Source organism: Rhinopithecus bieti, unplaced genomic scaffold, assembly GCF_001698545.2.
Source record: "Rhinopithecus bieti isolate Rb0 unplaced genomic scaffold, ASM169854v2 scaffold_1103, whole genome shotgun sequence".
Classification (NCBI taxonomy): domain Eukaryota; kingdom Metazoa; phylum Chordata; class Mammalia; order Primates; family Cercopithecidae; genus Rhinopithecus; species Rhinopithecus bieti.
The window spans coordinates 525,700-541,729 of record NW_016803302.1 but is presented as its reverse complement, the minus strand read 5'-3'; the positions used below and the strand labels follow the sequence as shown (position 1 = coordinate 541,729).

General features: G+C 42.3%; 1 protein-coding gene and 1 pseudogene across 2 annotated transcripts in view; both read right to left on the bottom strand.

Annotated features, from left to right (window-relative positions):
* The window catches only part of CUNH12orf56 (chromosome unknown C12orf56 homolog), a 116,238-nt gene that overhangs the window by 64,108 nt on the left and 36,100 nt on the right, over positions 1-16,030 (bottom strand). The window lies entirely within an intron of this gene.
* Positions 3,251-8,762, bottom strand: LOC108529948 (V-type proton ATPase subunit E 1 pseudogene; annotated as a pseudogene).

The window sequence follows — 16,030 nt, the reverse complement described above, 5'->3', positions numbered from 1 at the left end:
TTTTGGGGTTTGTTTTTTTTTTTTTTTTTTTTGAGACGGAGTCTCGCTCTGCCGCCCAGGCTGGAGTACAGTGGCTGGATCTCAGCTCACTGCAAGCTCCGCCTCCCGGGTTTATGCCATTCTCCTGCCTCAGCCTCCTGAGTAGCTGGGACTACAAGCGCCAGCCACCTCTCCCGGCTAGTTTTTTGTATTTTTTAGTAGAGAAGGGGTTTCACTGTGTTCGCCAGGATGGTCTCGATCTCCTGACCTCGTGATCCGCCCTTCTCGGCCTCCCAAAGTGCTGGGATTACAGGCTTGAGCCACCGCGCCCGGCCAAAGGTAAACTTAAATTCAGTTATTCAGCAGCACTAGCCACATTTGAAAAGCCCAGTGGCCACAGGTGGCCAATAGCTACTGTATTAGACATGATTAGACAAGATATGGAACATCTCCATCATTGCCAAAAGTTCTGTTGGGTAATGCTGTTTTAGAATGTACCTGAAACTGAAACTAAGCGGTTAATAAACCAATCCATTCAAGAGCTTTTGTGGCCAGGCGAGTGGCTCATGCCTATAATCCCAGCACTTTGGGAGGCCAAGGCGGGTGGATCACCTGAGGTCAGGAGTTCGAGACCAGCCTGGCCAACATAGAGAAACTCCGTCTCTATTAAAACCACAAAAATTAGCCAGGTATGGTGGCAGGTGTCTGTAATCAGGCGTCTGAGATCAGCCTTGGCAATTCAAAGTGCTAACTGTAGCCCATATAAGAACATATGTATACTAAAAAGAAAAGCACCTTTTCCTCTATATATTCAGAAAAGTGGGGTCTAATTAGGAATCCTGTTAAAAATGTGGTAATTTAAACTAAGTATTTTTACTAGAAATGATTTCCAATGTTGAGCTTGCTTTGTTCAGATGACCGAGTTGATTGGACCTTGGGCACCTGTATCACATGACAAAAATATCCCCTAGGCTTGTTTGCCCAAGAGGTTTGGAGTTAGTCCTAATAATAACCTTTATTTAAGTGCTCAGTAGTTACCGGGTGCTGCTGCTCTAGGCATGACATCATCATTAGTAACATATTAAAGATTCTAGCAATGACTATTGTCAAATAGATGGTCGGGTAGGTTTGGGCCTGTCTCTTGCTTTAGGATACATATTGCAGAATGTCTCTGAGGTGAACCACTGGGGCGCTAAATATATAGCAATACCTGACTCAGGGAACAAGCAGCTGGAAGAACAAAAAACATACAGCATCACTGTTGACATAATGGAAAAGGGGAGTGTTTTCTATCTTGTAATGCAGCTGGGGCTCCTTGTGACAGTGGCAGTTTTGTGTTGTCAAAAGCCCCCACACCCAAGTGTCAGATGGTACCTTTGGGAATGAAAGTAGAGAACAGGTGGGGCAAGTGTTATTCTATGAATAGCCTTGCACATCAGCACAGGACAAACTCTTCACTAATTTTAATAACACTTGCAAAGTTTCTAGGAATTTAAATGTCATCAAACTTCGATATGTTTTACTACATTATTTTTCTGTGTTTTTATTTTCCTATACATGTTGAAGGAAAAAAAAAAAGCCAAGAATAATTATGCTTGTAGACAAGGATAAATATGCATTTAAGGCAACCAACACCAGTTAGATACCCTAATTAGTGTGACAGGAGACCTGGTGAGCAACCAGGGATTTGATAAACCTGGTAATAACAAATTCTACAGTTTCCATGCCACAGTGTGTCAGCATGGAAAGGTGCTCATCCATGAAAGTGTAAAAATACCACACAGTTTTCTCACACATCGTAGCTCTGAGTCCGACTTAGAATAAAGTCTAGTGAACAATGAATGGGCTGAATGGGCAGGCCTAGCTACACAAGCTGGATGCCAGAAGCAGAAGGGCCTATCCAGCTCCTCGGACCTTCATCCTTTCCTTCTCCCTCTATGCTAAAGATTCAATCTTAAGGGCTGACTTCAATAAGTCAGCCCCCCCCCCAGCTGTGTACCCTGCCCTGCCCACCTTATTTCATGTAATGCAACAGCTCTGTGAAGCTAGTAATGGAGACAAGGAATCTAAGACTCACAAAGTTTAAGTGACCTGCTGAAGGTCACACATCTAGGAAATGCGAGAAACAGAATTCGAACCTGGGCTTAGCGAAACGCAAAGTCTATGTTCTTCTTCTATGCTTTTCATCAACTCCCAATTACAGGGACAGATACCTTAAAAAGACTAATATATCAATATATCTATATAAATGTAGATATACAGATATGTCTGAGCTGTTTTTACTCACTTCGGACACCAAGTGTGCGATTTTTTTTTCTTTCACCCAAAGCCAATTCTCTGATTCTCTAGATACCAACGGGGAGTACTACAATTCAATTCCATTCTGCCATTCACTACTTGGCAGTAGCACAGACCCCACAGGTTAAGGGCTCAGTCCCACAAGACTGCCCTAACTTCAGATGCCAGTTGCAACTCCCAGGTTTCTACCTGTATTTCTGACCAACCAGCTATAAATCAGGGGCTCCCCATGAAGTGAACCAGAACATGTCACCCAAAATATGCCACTTTGGCATATTGGTTATTTTGACCTGAAGGTGCTTGAGAGATACCAGAGGTAGGAAGGGCTCTCAGAGCTCTCTGATCTACACCTTTCTACCTTAAAACAGGACATAGACCAGGCACAGTGGCTCATGCCTATAATGCTAGCACTTTGGAAGGCTGAGGCAGGTGGATGATTTGAGGCCAGCAGTTTGAGACTAGCCTGGCCAACATGGCAAAACCCAACTCTACTAAAATACAAAATTAGCCATGTGTGGTAGTGCGTGCCTGTAATCCCAGCTGCTCAGGAGGCTGAGGCACAAGAATCACTTGAACCTGAGTAATGGAGGTTGCAGTGAGCTGAGATCACACCACTGTGCTCCAGCCTGGGTGACAGAGCAAAATTCTGTAAAAAAAGAAAAAAGAAAAAAAAAAAAACACCAGGACATAAATTTCCCATGAGAAATGCAACCTCTTTATACCAGGAAGAGGAGAATTTTTTTTTTTTTTCCTTTCGGATGAACTGGAGGTGAGTCCTGATCATATTACACAAAGCTTTCCACCATTGTGAACAATTAGGCAAGGCATTGGTGACAAAGGGGCATCACTGATAAATACAGAGCAATACTGGGGCAGTAAAGAGGAAGTTACAGAGACATTTGTATTTCTTCAAATATCAGAAGCTTCCACATCACAGCAGGAGAGCTGAGGATGAGCTCCACCTCCCGAAGGCTTAGTCCAAAAACTTCCTGTTGGCATTTGCCCTAAACAAGCACCCCCCAACTCCTGGCATCATCTACTGGATTATGAGATCCAGCCAGTTTCCAGGGTATTGGAAACCTTTATTTTACGATCCCCATTATATATCTCAACTCCGCCAGCTACGTCCTCCGGCAGGTAGGACTCCTGGTCAATTTGGACATCAATATCTTTTTTGCTGGCAATTTTGTACATAGGGATTACCTTTTGCATCGCAGCCTTTACCAGAGGGAAATCTTGTTTCCTGCAACAATGAATCATTCGGGGCTCCAGCAACTGGTACAAACCTGTGATAAGGTCATCTCGCTCTGAGGACTTTGAGTCTTGCTTGATTCATCAAATTGGACATCTGAATTTTCTTCTGCTGCTCTATCTGTTTCTCTTTCTTCTCATAATATTCCATAATCTTTAGTCTTTGGGCTTGCACGAGCCAATCTTTGTCTATGTTGAACTCTTCTTCTACCTTTGCATCTATTCCTTCTGCTTTCTCATTGGCTTCTTGTTCAACGAAAGCCATCATATGCTTTACCTGCTTTTGCACATCAGCATTGCTGAGAGCGATGGTGAGAGCAATGTTAGGTCGGTGAGCAACAGGCTCGAGTTTAGGTTTGAAGGGTGAGGTGGGAGGAATGGGCAGAGGAAACCCCTGCACAAATCTTGGTTTCCTTTACTTTTTGAGAACATTCTTGTCAACAGAAGTGAGGCATGGACACTGAGATGAATCTGTACAAACACTAAAATAAGTCTTATCTTCCATTAATTTTCACCATATATTTCCTAGTTATTTTCCCACAGTTCACTGTGCATAGCCCAAGACCCTTTGCCTTGTCTTGTCACAGCTGTACAATTTATCATTCTTTGTTAACATGGTATGTAAGCACACAGGCCTGTCGGCTTCTTTGGGTCTTCATTTCTCTTCTATGAAGGTTCCCCTGTCATGTAAAAGTGTTAATGTCAAATAAAATGTGTATCCTTATCTCCTGTTAACCTGCCTTTTCTCAGTTTAATCCTTAGATACAACCACAAAACCTAAGAAGGTAGAGGAAAAGTCTTTCCTCCCCTTTACCACAAGCACCTCGTTGGGTTTAATAATTTGCAAGAACAGCTCACAAAACTCAGGAAAGTGCTTCGTTTACCATTACCAGTTTATTATAAAGGATTATCTTCAGGAATAGCCAAATGGAAGAGATGCATTGAGCAGGGCATCAGGGGAGGGGTGCAAAGTCTCCATGCCCTCTCCTGGCACCACTGTCCCAAGAACTTAATGTGGTCACCAACTTGGGAGCTCTCCAAACCCCATCAGTTAAGGGTTTTTTTAGTTTTTGTTTGTTTGTTTGTTTTTCAGACAGGGTCTTCCTCTGTCACCCAGGCTGGAGTACAGTGGTGTGATCATGGCTCAGTATAGCCTCAACCTCCCAGTTTTGAGTGATTCTCCCACCTCAGCCTCCTGAGTAGCTGGGACTACAGGTGTGCATCACCACACCCAGCTAATTTTTGTATTTTTTGAAGAGACAGGGTTTTGCCATGTTTCCCAGGCTGGTCTCAAACTCCTGTCTTAAGTGATTGTCCCCACTTAGCCTCTCAAAGTGCTGGAATTACAAGTGTGAGCCACCACGCTTGTATTAGTCAGCATTCTCTAGAGGGATAGAATTAATGGAATAAATATAGAGAGCCCAATGTGTCCAGGTGGATATGAAAACTTCCAGTTCTACCTATATGATAACTTCCATATATATATGGGAGTTTATTAAGTATTAACTCACATGGTCACGAGGTCCCACAATAGGCTGTCTACAGGCTGAAGAGCAAGGAGAGCCAGTCCGAGTTCCAAAACTGAAGAACTTGGAGTCTAATGTTTGAGAGCAGGAAGCGTCCAGCACGGGAGAAAGATGTAGGCTGGGAGGCTAGACCAATCTCTGTTTTCACATTTTTCTGCCTGCTTATATTCTAGCTCACTGGCAGATGATTAGATTGTGCCCAACCGGAATAAGGCGGGTCTGCCCTTCCCAGCCCACTGACTCAAATGCTAATTTCCTCTGGCAACACCCTCACAGAGACAACCAGGATCAATACTTTCTATCCTTCAATCCAATGAAGTTGACACTCAGTATTAACCACCACAAGTCCACCCCTTGTCAACCTGAACCCATACACATCTCCTGAGATCGTACAAATCTTCAAATAAGGACAATAATAAGGTCATAATTATGCCTAGCATAATACAACTATCCTTTGCACAACCAGAAATGCAACAATCCCCAACCCAAATACTATTTCATAAAGTTAACAATACCTAAATGCTGACGAGAAGTACATAAATCTTATGTCACATGCTAAAGGAAAAAGGAAATAAAATGAAGATATTTTCTTAGTACAAGTGTGTACATGCACAAACATGTTTTTAATGAAAGAAGGAGGAAATACTCATGACAACTACAGTCCTCGTTTCTGCAGCTGGTCATGTTGTCATAGCTGGTATTGATGACTACCTTCTTCTACTACCCATTCTGTATTATTTTTGCCTTCAGCAAGCACCTCAGCAGATCATGGTTTTTTTCCTGGTGGAGTAACCCAAACCTTCATTCACGAAGGGTCTGGGTCATTTGTAGTCCTGCCTGAATTGGGCTGTTGTAGTTTCTCACTGACTTTAATCAAAGGGCATGGTAACACTAAGAGACGCCCTAATGGATCTCCTGTATTCCATGCATACTCTTCCTTAACTCCATTGTGGAGTAGTAGATTGATTTCAGTAGTAGACCTAGACTTGATAGTCTAGGTCAATCACCCCAGCCAACACTGTAACTGCCTTCTTGGCCTGTTGACTTAAAGGTAGGAGGAGCCCATGGACAAGAATGGAGAAAAATGCATTTGCCAAATCAATGGCTGCATACCAGGTACCAGGAGGTGTGTTAATTTGCTCAAGCAATGAAAACACATCTGGTGCAGCAGCTGCACTTGGAGTCACCACTTGGTTAAGCTTACGATAATCCACTGTCATTCTGCAGGATCCATCTGTCTTCTGCACAGGCCAAATGGGAGACAGCTGAACAAGGATGTGGTGGGAATCACCACCCCTGCGTCTTTCGAGTCCTTGATGGTAGCACTAATCTCCATGATCCCTCCAGGGATGCAATATTGTTTTTGATTTACTATTCTTCTAGGAAGAGGCAGCTCTAATGGCTTCCATTTGGTCTTTCCCACCATAATAGCCCTCATTCTACCAGCCAATGTGGGGGTTCTGCCAGCCGCTAAGTATGTCTATGCCAATTATGCATTCTGGCACTGGGGAAATGACCACAGGATGAGTTCGGGGACCCACTGGACCCACTGTAACTCGAACCTGAGCTAAAACTCCATTAATTACTTGACCTCCATAAGCCCCTACTTTAACTGGAGGACCACAATGATGTTTTGGGTCCCCTGGAATCAACGTCAGCTAAGAGCCAGTGTCCAGTAGTCCCCTAAATGTCTGATCATTTCCCTTTCCCAAATGCACAGTTACCCTACTAAAAGGCTACACAGTTACCCTACTAAAAGGTCTCCTGGGGAAATGGTGGGAGAAAGATTCACTGCATAAATTGTTTGTAATGTAGTGGGGTCCTTCCTTAAGGGGACATGGCCTCCCCTTCATTCAAGGGGTTCTGGGTCTGTAAAGTGACTCAAATCTGGAAATTGATTGAGGGGCCATGATTCTCTGTTTTCATAATTCAAATTAGTCTTTTTTTCCATTTGGCCTAGAAGTTTTCTGCTTATATAAATTAAGTAAGAATGCAGTAGGCTTCCTATCAATTCATTTTCTAAGAACACTATGATTAATTAGCCAATACCACAGCTCTATGTGAGTCAGACTATTCTGATTGCTGCTTTGCCTCTGCTGTCCATTACGGTAGCTATGCATACCTTGCCTTTGACAGTTGAGTGCTGCCACTTGGACACTGCCACCTCGGGATCCAATTATTCCCATTGCATTTACATTTTGTAGTTGAGTGACTGCGGTTCCCACTGTTAGATCTGACATGCAGAGAAGAGCAATTACAGGGCTCTTCAAAGATTCAGGTGCTGCCCTCACAAATCTATTTTGCAAGGCATTAGTCAAGGATATATCTTCTGGACCCTCCCAGCTGGGATGAGTAGGTCTAAAATGACTAATCCACTCCACCATCCCAATCTCTCTAAGCCTTTGGATCCCTTCGCCTACATTAAATCAAGGGAGAGCAGGCATTTCCAGCTCACTCACATTGGGCCATCTTTTAAACCATATTTCAGCAAACAAAGCAAATAAACTATTAGAACCATTTTTAACTCCCCAAGCTGCAACATTAAATGCAGAGTCCCTACTTAGTGGGCCCAAATCGATAAACTCAGCCTGATCCAACTCTACATTCCTTCCACCATTATACCACACCCTTAATATCCATTCCCGTGTCTGTTGTCCAGATTATTGTTTACACAAATTAGAAAATTCATGAGGCTCTTTTCGAATGTAGCACACCTCCTCATGGGTCATACTCTCAACCTCATCTCATTAGCATGTGTTCTATTGTTGAAAGGAGCTTGTTATGAATAACAAACAATGTTCTTATCACTCAGGAAATTCTAAATTCTAAATGTTTCAGAAGCTCTGTGTGAGGAACTAGGCACAAGGACCAAATATATATTCTTTATTGTTTCACCATATATATATATATATGTAAAATAAAGGCCTGGCATGGTGGCTGACACTTATAATCTCAGCACTTTGGGAGGTCAAGATGGGAGAAATGCTTGAGCATAGGAGTTTGAGACCAGCCTGGGCAACAAAGCAAGACATTGTCTCTACAAAAAATAAAAGTAAAAAAAATTAGCCAGCTGTGATGGCCTATACTCTCAGTCCTAGCTATTCAGGAGGCTGAGGTGGGAGAATCACTTGAGACAGGGGAAGTCAAGTCTTCAGTGAGCTGTAATTGTGCCACTGCACTCCAGCCTGGATGACAGAGTGAGATCCTGTCTCTAAAAATATAAAGCTGGGCTCAGTAGCTCACGCCTGTAAGTAATCCCAGCACTCTGGGAGGCAGAGGCAGGTGGATTGCTTGAGCCCAGAAGTCTGAGACCAGTGGGAAACATGGTGAAACCTTGTCTCTACAAAACAAACTAGCCAGGTATGGTGGCACATACCTGTAGTCCCAGCTACTTGAGGGGCTGGGGCACAAGGACTGCTTGAGCCCAGGAGGTTGAGGCTGCAGTGAGCTGAGATCGCACCACTGCACGCCAGCCGGGGTGACAGAGCAAGACCATGTTTCTAAACAAACAAACTAACAAAAATAAAATAGACCATGAAAATAAACAGTGTATTACTGAGCTATACATAATATTCTACTTTTATCCATTTGTCCTTGGATTTGTAAAAGTCTTCACACAAAAAGCTTAGAAAGAGCCCAAAATGTGAAACATGAAGGCGGGGCAGTACCAGCAGAGCCAGGTGAGTACCAGCATCTCTGAATCCTCATCCTCCCATTCTCTTCTAGATCTCCTTGGGCAGAGTAGAGAAATCACTTACATCAGATGCTGAGCTCTCTATGAACATGATCTAAAGATGACTGTTCATCTTTTCATCTAGGTGTGTATCCCAGGTCTTAGATGGTGAAAAAGATTATCTCCTTAACCAAACTCTGCTCAGACTCCCCTGAATTTCTCAAGTAGTCCTTGAGTTTTGGAGTTCCATGTTCTTCTCTGTATTGTCCAGTTTCAGCAAGAATCTTGATAAGTTGGTTTAGCCAGAATCCCCCATCCTTCAGGTATCATCATTCTTTACATCTGATCAGCTTCCTCATCCTTCACCACCCCCCAGGTGATGTCTAATTATCCTGGCCTGTCTTCAGCAAGAATCCTGTTAGGTCCATTTAGCCAGAATTCCATGCCACTCTTGATGTTTCCTTTTAGTAATTTTCTACCCACTGACCCCACCCTTTGGCTATAAAATTCCTTTTTTTTTTTTTTAAGCATCTACATGTAAGCCAAAAATAAAATTATTTAGCCCCAGCCATCTGAATGGACCCCTACTGTTGGCCAAGGGCATTCCAGAGTTAACCTGAAATACTAGGTCACACCATGCTAGGAAGTGGGGGTCAGACATGGCTTATTATACTTCTCTCACTTTTGGAATTCAGGAAAAGCCAACAAGCATTAGCATCAATGTAGACCTTAAGTCTGGTAAGAAACATTTACAGTCTGTTCTCTCTGAAGCCTGCTACTTGAAAGCTTCATCTGCATGATAAAACCTTGGTCTATAAAACCCCTTATTATAATCCAGACATACATTCCTTTCTATGGATAGTAACTCTTTCAGTGAATTGCCAATCAGAAAATGTTTAAATCAACCTACTACCAGGAAGCCTGCTTCACCCCACCATCGAGTTTCCCCACCCTTCCAGATTGAACCACTGTAAATATTGCATGTATTGACTGCTGTATTAGATCTCCCTAAACTGTATAAAATCAACCTGCACCCAGATCACCCTGGGCACATGTCATCAGGTCCTTCTGAAGCTGTGTCATGGGCACATTCTTATCCTTGGCAAAATAAACTTTCATTAAAATCTGTGGATGTTAATAAGATTATTAAAATTAAATAAGAACTGACCAAATGGGGTCCAGATTCTAACATTCTTTTTTTTGTTTTCAATAGGAAGATGGCTGTCATCTCTTTATTAACGTGTTAGCAAAGCTTGGTTAATAGGCACTTTCCTCCCAGGTCATAAATGTAAGTATTTACTTAAGAGCACAAACCATGAATCTTCCCGGAATGTGGACAAGTATTTTGCAGTCACAAGCTATGATATTCTCTTAGATTTCTGACCCATTTCTCCTAAGCTGCTGCAGGCTACAGTCTGCTTTTTTTTTTTCATATATATATATACACACACACATATATATATATGAGTCTGGTGGTGGCTCATGTCTATAATCCCAGGACTTTGGGAGGCCAAGGCAGAAAGATTGCTTGAGGCCAGGAGTTTGCGACCAGCCTGGGCAACATAGTGAGTCCCCGTCTCTACAAAAAATTTAAAACTTAGGCAGATGTGGTGGTGCCCACCTGTAGTCTCAGCTGCTTGCAGGGACTGAGGTGGGAGGATCACCTGAGTCTGGGAGGACCAGGCTGCATGAGCTAAGATCGCACCACTGCACTCCAGCCTGGGCAACAAATTAAGACGCTGTCTGAAAAACAAAATATCTATATCTATACTTCTATCTATATCTATCTATCTAGTTACTTTTTTTTTTTGTTTTTGAGATGGAGTCTCACTCTGTCTTGCCCAGGCTGGAGTGCAGTAGCACGATCTCACTTCACTGCAGCCTCCACCCACTGGGTTCAAGCGATTCTCCTGCCTCAGCCTCCCAAGGAGCTGGGACTACAGGTGTGCGCCACCACACCCAACTAATTTTTTTGTATTTTTAGTAGAGATGGGGTTTTACCATATTGGTGAGGCTGGTCTTGAACTCCTAACCTCAAGTGGTCTGCCCACCTCAGCCTCCCAAAGTGCTGGGATTACAGGCATGAGCCACCATGCCCAGCCTAGTAACTTTTTTTTTTTTTTTTTTGAGACAGAGTCTTGCTCTGTCACCCAGGCTGGAGTGCAGTGGCGTGATCTCGGCTCACTGCAACCTACACCTCCTGGGTTCAAGCAATTCTCCTGCCTCAGTCTCCTGAGTAGCTGGGATTACAGGTGCACGCCACCACACCTGGCTAATTTTTGTGTTTTTAGTAGAGATGAGGTTTCACCATATTGGTCAGGCTGGTCTCGAACTCCTGACTTCATGATCCACCCTCCTAAGCCTCTCCAAGTTCTGGGATTACAGGCGTGAGCCACTGTACCCAGCCTGACTTCCCTGTTTTTTTAGAGACAGGGTCTCACTCTGTCCCCCAGACTGGATCTTCTTCTACCTGTCTGTCTAGTTATACATGTGTTGTGTGTGTGATGTCTATAAAAAGAGATCTAATTAATTGACTTAAGGAAGGATAAGCACTTGGATCAAATATGTTTTAAAGGGAAGACAAAAGCTGTGGTACCTTTTAGTTCACATAACTTTAATCTTTGAGAATTAAAAACAGTCTTAAAGATTATTGGTAAAATGCAGAAGTCATCAAAATGTAAATTTTTGCCTAGGGTTAAAGGATTGTTTTGAATCAGATAAGATAAACCTAAAGGTTTAAACGAGTTGTGGAATGATTGTAAGAATTAATCTTGCAAAAGAAATTCTGTGTGTGAACAGACTGACTAAATTTGAAAGGGTATTACATGGACTGGGCATGGTGGCTCATGTCTGTAATCCCAGTACTTTGGGAGGCCAAGGCAAGCAGATCACCTGAGGACAGGAGTTCTAGATCAGCCTGGTCAACATGGCAAAATCCCATCTCTACTAAAAATAAAATATGAGCCAGGTGTGGTGGTACATGCCTGTAATCCAAGCTACTCAGGAGGCTGAAGCAGGAGAATTGCTTGAACCCGGGAGGCGGAAGTTGCAGTGAGCTGAGATCGTGCTGTTGCACTCCAACCTAGGCAACAGAGCAAGACTCCATATCCAAAAAAAAGGGAGAGGGGTGTTATATGGTTTTTCTGCAAATTGAGGATTAAAATAAAAGCATAACAAGGCACTCTTAAGGCACTAATCTGCTCCTCAGCAAAATTTGTAAAGGGTTATAAAAGATTTTTGCTTTTTAAAAAATTTCCAAGTCATCATTTTGGCAAAACAAATAAGGTAATCTGGTATTCTCTTTCATAACATCAAGTGCTTTAAGTCTCTAATATGTTTAACAGTCTTCTCCAAATCAAACTTCAGTTTCAAAATTGTCCTTCTTGATGGCTAGTTTTTGGATGCTACAGACGGCCCCTGGGGCATACAGAAGAGAGGTAAACAGGATTACCTGATATGTTTAGGTACATGGGATTGCCAAAATGATGTTTAATCTTCCTCAGGTTATATTTTAGGGAATAATATTAATATATGTTCCAAAATGTATGGGATTTCTAAAATTCTAATGTCTGACTATAGGCTAGCAATCACAATTAAGGTTGTTATGTTAAGTTTTTTGTCTTGTCTTGATCCTCTTCAAAGGATGGTTTATTATCAGCTATAGAACTTTGACAGGTGCTCTAAAATGCAGGTTTCTGATAACTTTTGAGATTGTGACATTGGAATAAAAGAAAAACGTAAGGACTCATGAAGAGCTGAATTGTTCACAAATATCAAGCAAAACAAGAATGGACTGAACTAATAGAAAACTGAAGTAAGTTTTTTTTTCTTGGCCGGGCACGNTTGAGACAGAGCCTTGCTCTGCTGCCCAGGCTGGAGTGCAATGGTGTGATCTCAGCTCACTGCAACCTCTGCCTCCCAGGTTCAAATGATTCTCCTGCTGTCACAATCTACACATCTGACAAAGGACTAATATCCAGACTCTATTACAAACTCAAATGAATTAGCAAGAAAAAAAAATCCTATCAAAAAGTAGGCTAAGGACATGAATAAACAGTTCTCAAAAGAAGATATACAAATGGCCAACAAACATGAAAAAAAGCTCAACGTCACTAATGATCAGGGGAATGCAAAGCAAAATCACAATGCAATACCACTTTACTTCTGCAAGAATGACCATAATCAAAAAATCAAAAAACAGTAGATGTTGGTGTGGATGCGGTGATCAGGGAACACTTTTACACTGCTGGTGGGAACGTAAACTACTACAGCCACTATGGAAAACAGTGTGGAGATTCCTTAAAGAACTAAAAATAGAACTACCATTTGATCCAGCAATCCCACTACTGGGCATCTACCCAGTGGAATAAAAGTCTTTATACAAAAAAGATACTTGCACATGCATGTTTATAGTGGTACAATTCACAATTGCAAAATTGTGGAACCAATCCAAATGCCCATCAATCAATGAGTGAATAAAGAAACTGTGGCATATATATGTGTGTATATGTATATATGATGGAATACTACTCAGCCATAAAAAGGAGTGAATTAACGGCATTCACAGTGACCTGGATGCAACTGGAGACTAATATTCTAAGTGAAGTAACTCAGGAATGGAAAAGCAAACATTTTGCATTCTCACTGATTTGTGGTAGCTAACCTATGAGGACACAAAAGCATAAGAATGATACAATAGGCTGGGAACGGTTGCTCACGCCTGTAATCCCGACACTCTGGGAGGCCAAGGCAGGCATATCACAAGGTCAGGAGTTCGAGACCAGCCTGGCCAACATGGTGAAACCCTGTCTCTACTAAAAATATAAAAATTACCCAGGCATGGTGGTGGTTGCCTGTAATCTCAGCTACAGCTACGGGAGGCTGAGGCAGGATAATTGCTTGAACCCAGGAAGTGGAGGTTGCAGTGAGCCAATATCACGCCATTGCACTCCAGCCTGAGTAACAGAGCAGGACTCCATCTCAAAAAAAAAAAAAAAAAAAAAAAAAAAAAAAAAAAAAAAGCATGATATAATGGACTTTGGGAACTTGGGGGGAAGGGTAGGAGGGAGGTGAGGAATAAAAGACTACAAATAGGATGCAATGTATACTGCTTGGGTGATGGGTGCACCAAAATCTCACAAATTACCACTGAAGAACTTACTTATGTAACCAAATATGACCAATAAAGAACTTACTCATGTAATCAAATATGATCTGTACCCCAATAACCTACGGAAAAAATAAAGAAAAATGAAATTCAAGTTTGAGTACATCATTGCATTAGTTTGATAGGGCTGCATTGCATTAGTTTGATAGGGTAACAACGTACCACAGAGTGGCTAAAAAAAAAAATCCATTTTCTTTGCAATAGGATGCAACTGGAGAAACTGGTTGTTTTACCAAGGCTTTGACTGGAAAGGTATGCTTCCCTTTAAGGAGTCAAGCTTGACTTGCAGAACTGATAAAAGCCTCTTGGGAAAACTGGCCTGATAGGTTGTCTATACAGTCCCCACACCGGGTTGCTAATTTGTGGTGAATAAAGAATGTCACTTTCTAACAGATCCAGGACCCCATGCTCTTGGGACCTCAAGAGGAGAGGCATTTACCCAACTTTCAGGTATTTGAGGGTACTAGCCCCTGGCGGGGCTCAGCTTTAGAAAGTCTTATCTGAGATTCCTTGTGGAACAGAGTTTCATCAAAGCCAGTCTAAAAGGCCTATGTAAAAATAATTATCTTTGCTGCACTTTATGCAAATAATCAGGTCAAATATAAGACTAAAGTCTATTTTGCAAACAACTCAGTCCTATCATGATTTGTTTTTAGCAAAAATGAGGACTGGGGAGAAAGAAATTATATTTCAAAACTTAAATATTTTTTATTAAATTCTAGACTTTTAGATTAGCTGTTTTAAGTTTTGCCTACATTTTAGACTAACCCTGTTTATTCCTGTGAACCAATCAGCAATCTCTGGCTGTAGCTCATAAGGAACAAAAGGGGATGGGTAATGTAAAAATCTGGATCACTATTCAAGTTCTGAGAAACTATCCTACACATCCTGCCATTTGGGAAAATAAGACCAAGGGAGTTAACCACAGCGAAACCCCATGCACCCAAATCTTAGCAAGAATAAATATAGCCATCACTTATCTGGGCATGTCACAGACATCCTTTTCTCTCCCTTGTTAGAGGATGACTCAATTCCACCTTAGCATTTGGCTTATAATAAGGAGTCTATGCAACCCCCTCCCCCGCAGACACATTTTTGTCCCAAACTCAATTCCAAGCTTTGGGTCAAAGCCCCAGGAAAGAAAGCTGGATCTGAAGGATCCAGCTGCAGGCAATAACAGAAGTTAAAAGGCACAGCACAGGTAAGCATGACTGATTCTTGCCAATTAAGCCAAGCTTCCCAATTCATGAAAAAAGGTCATGCTGATGATATCCATGGCATAAATGAAGTCTAAGGAACTCAATGGCTACTGACAGCAGGGGAGATAGGGCGTACATGAATAAGAGTATATATTCCCAGCCCCTAGGCCCCCCGGTTAACATTAGTGAAAGCCGCTTTGATACCCATGGATGGCACCCTGATGTGGTCCCTGAGACTCAGGGATATAAGGATGGAAGAAAGAAAGAGGCATGCCTCACTTCTCATGTATACTGGGTATTCGCTAGGAAGAGATGGGAATGTGGGATGCCTCACTCCCCTCTTTCTATGAATAGAGGAGTAGCCATTCATCTTCAAGCTGTACCCCTTTCGAATGCATCCTGAACCCCCTGGGAAAAAAAGTCATTTTCTTTCCTCTTTCCTCCTCTGTCCTCTCTTCACAGATAGGTATTGTATCTCGGTACTACGGGATACTCCCTTTGGATACATCCTCCAAACTGGAAAAAGTTACTTTCCCAAACCTTAAACTGGTTGCTTAAGATTGGGCTCAGGGGAAGGGAACCCAGAAGCCCAACATGCCAGCAAAAGAGTAAAAGGTTTTTTGTGTGTGTATGTGTGTTTTTTTTTTAACCACTCAGGCTTTTGGTGCAAATTAGTAAAAGGTCTCAGGATCTTTGAGCTGTCCTTACCCACCATCCTTATTTCATTTTGATACATGTTTTCTAATAAGCCAGTTTATCTCTTCTCACTTTCAGGCCATTAAACTCCAAATAGTCATGCAACCAGAGCACCAGAGGATGGCCCCTTCTACAGGGAACCCTGAGATAGGCCGCTGAGGGAGATCTGACTGCCATTTTCCCAAAACAGCGCCCCCGTCAGCTGGAAGCAGTTAAGATCATTCCTCGTTCTTATCCTTAT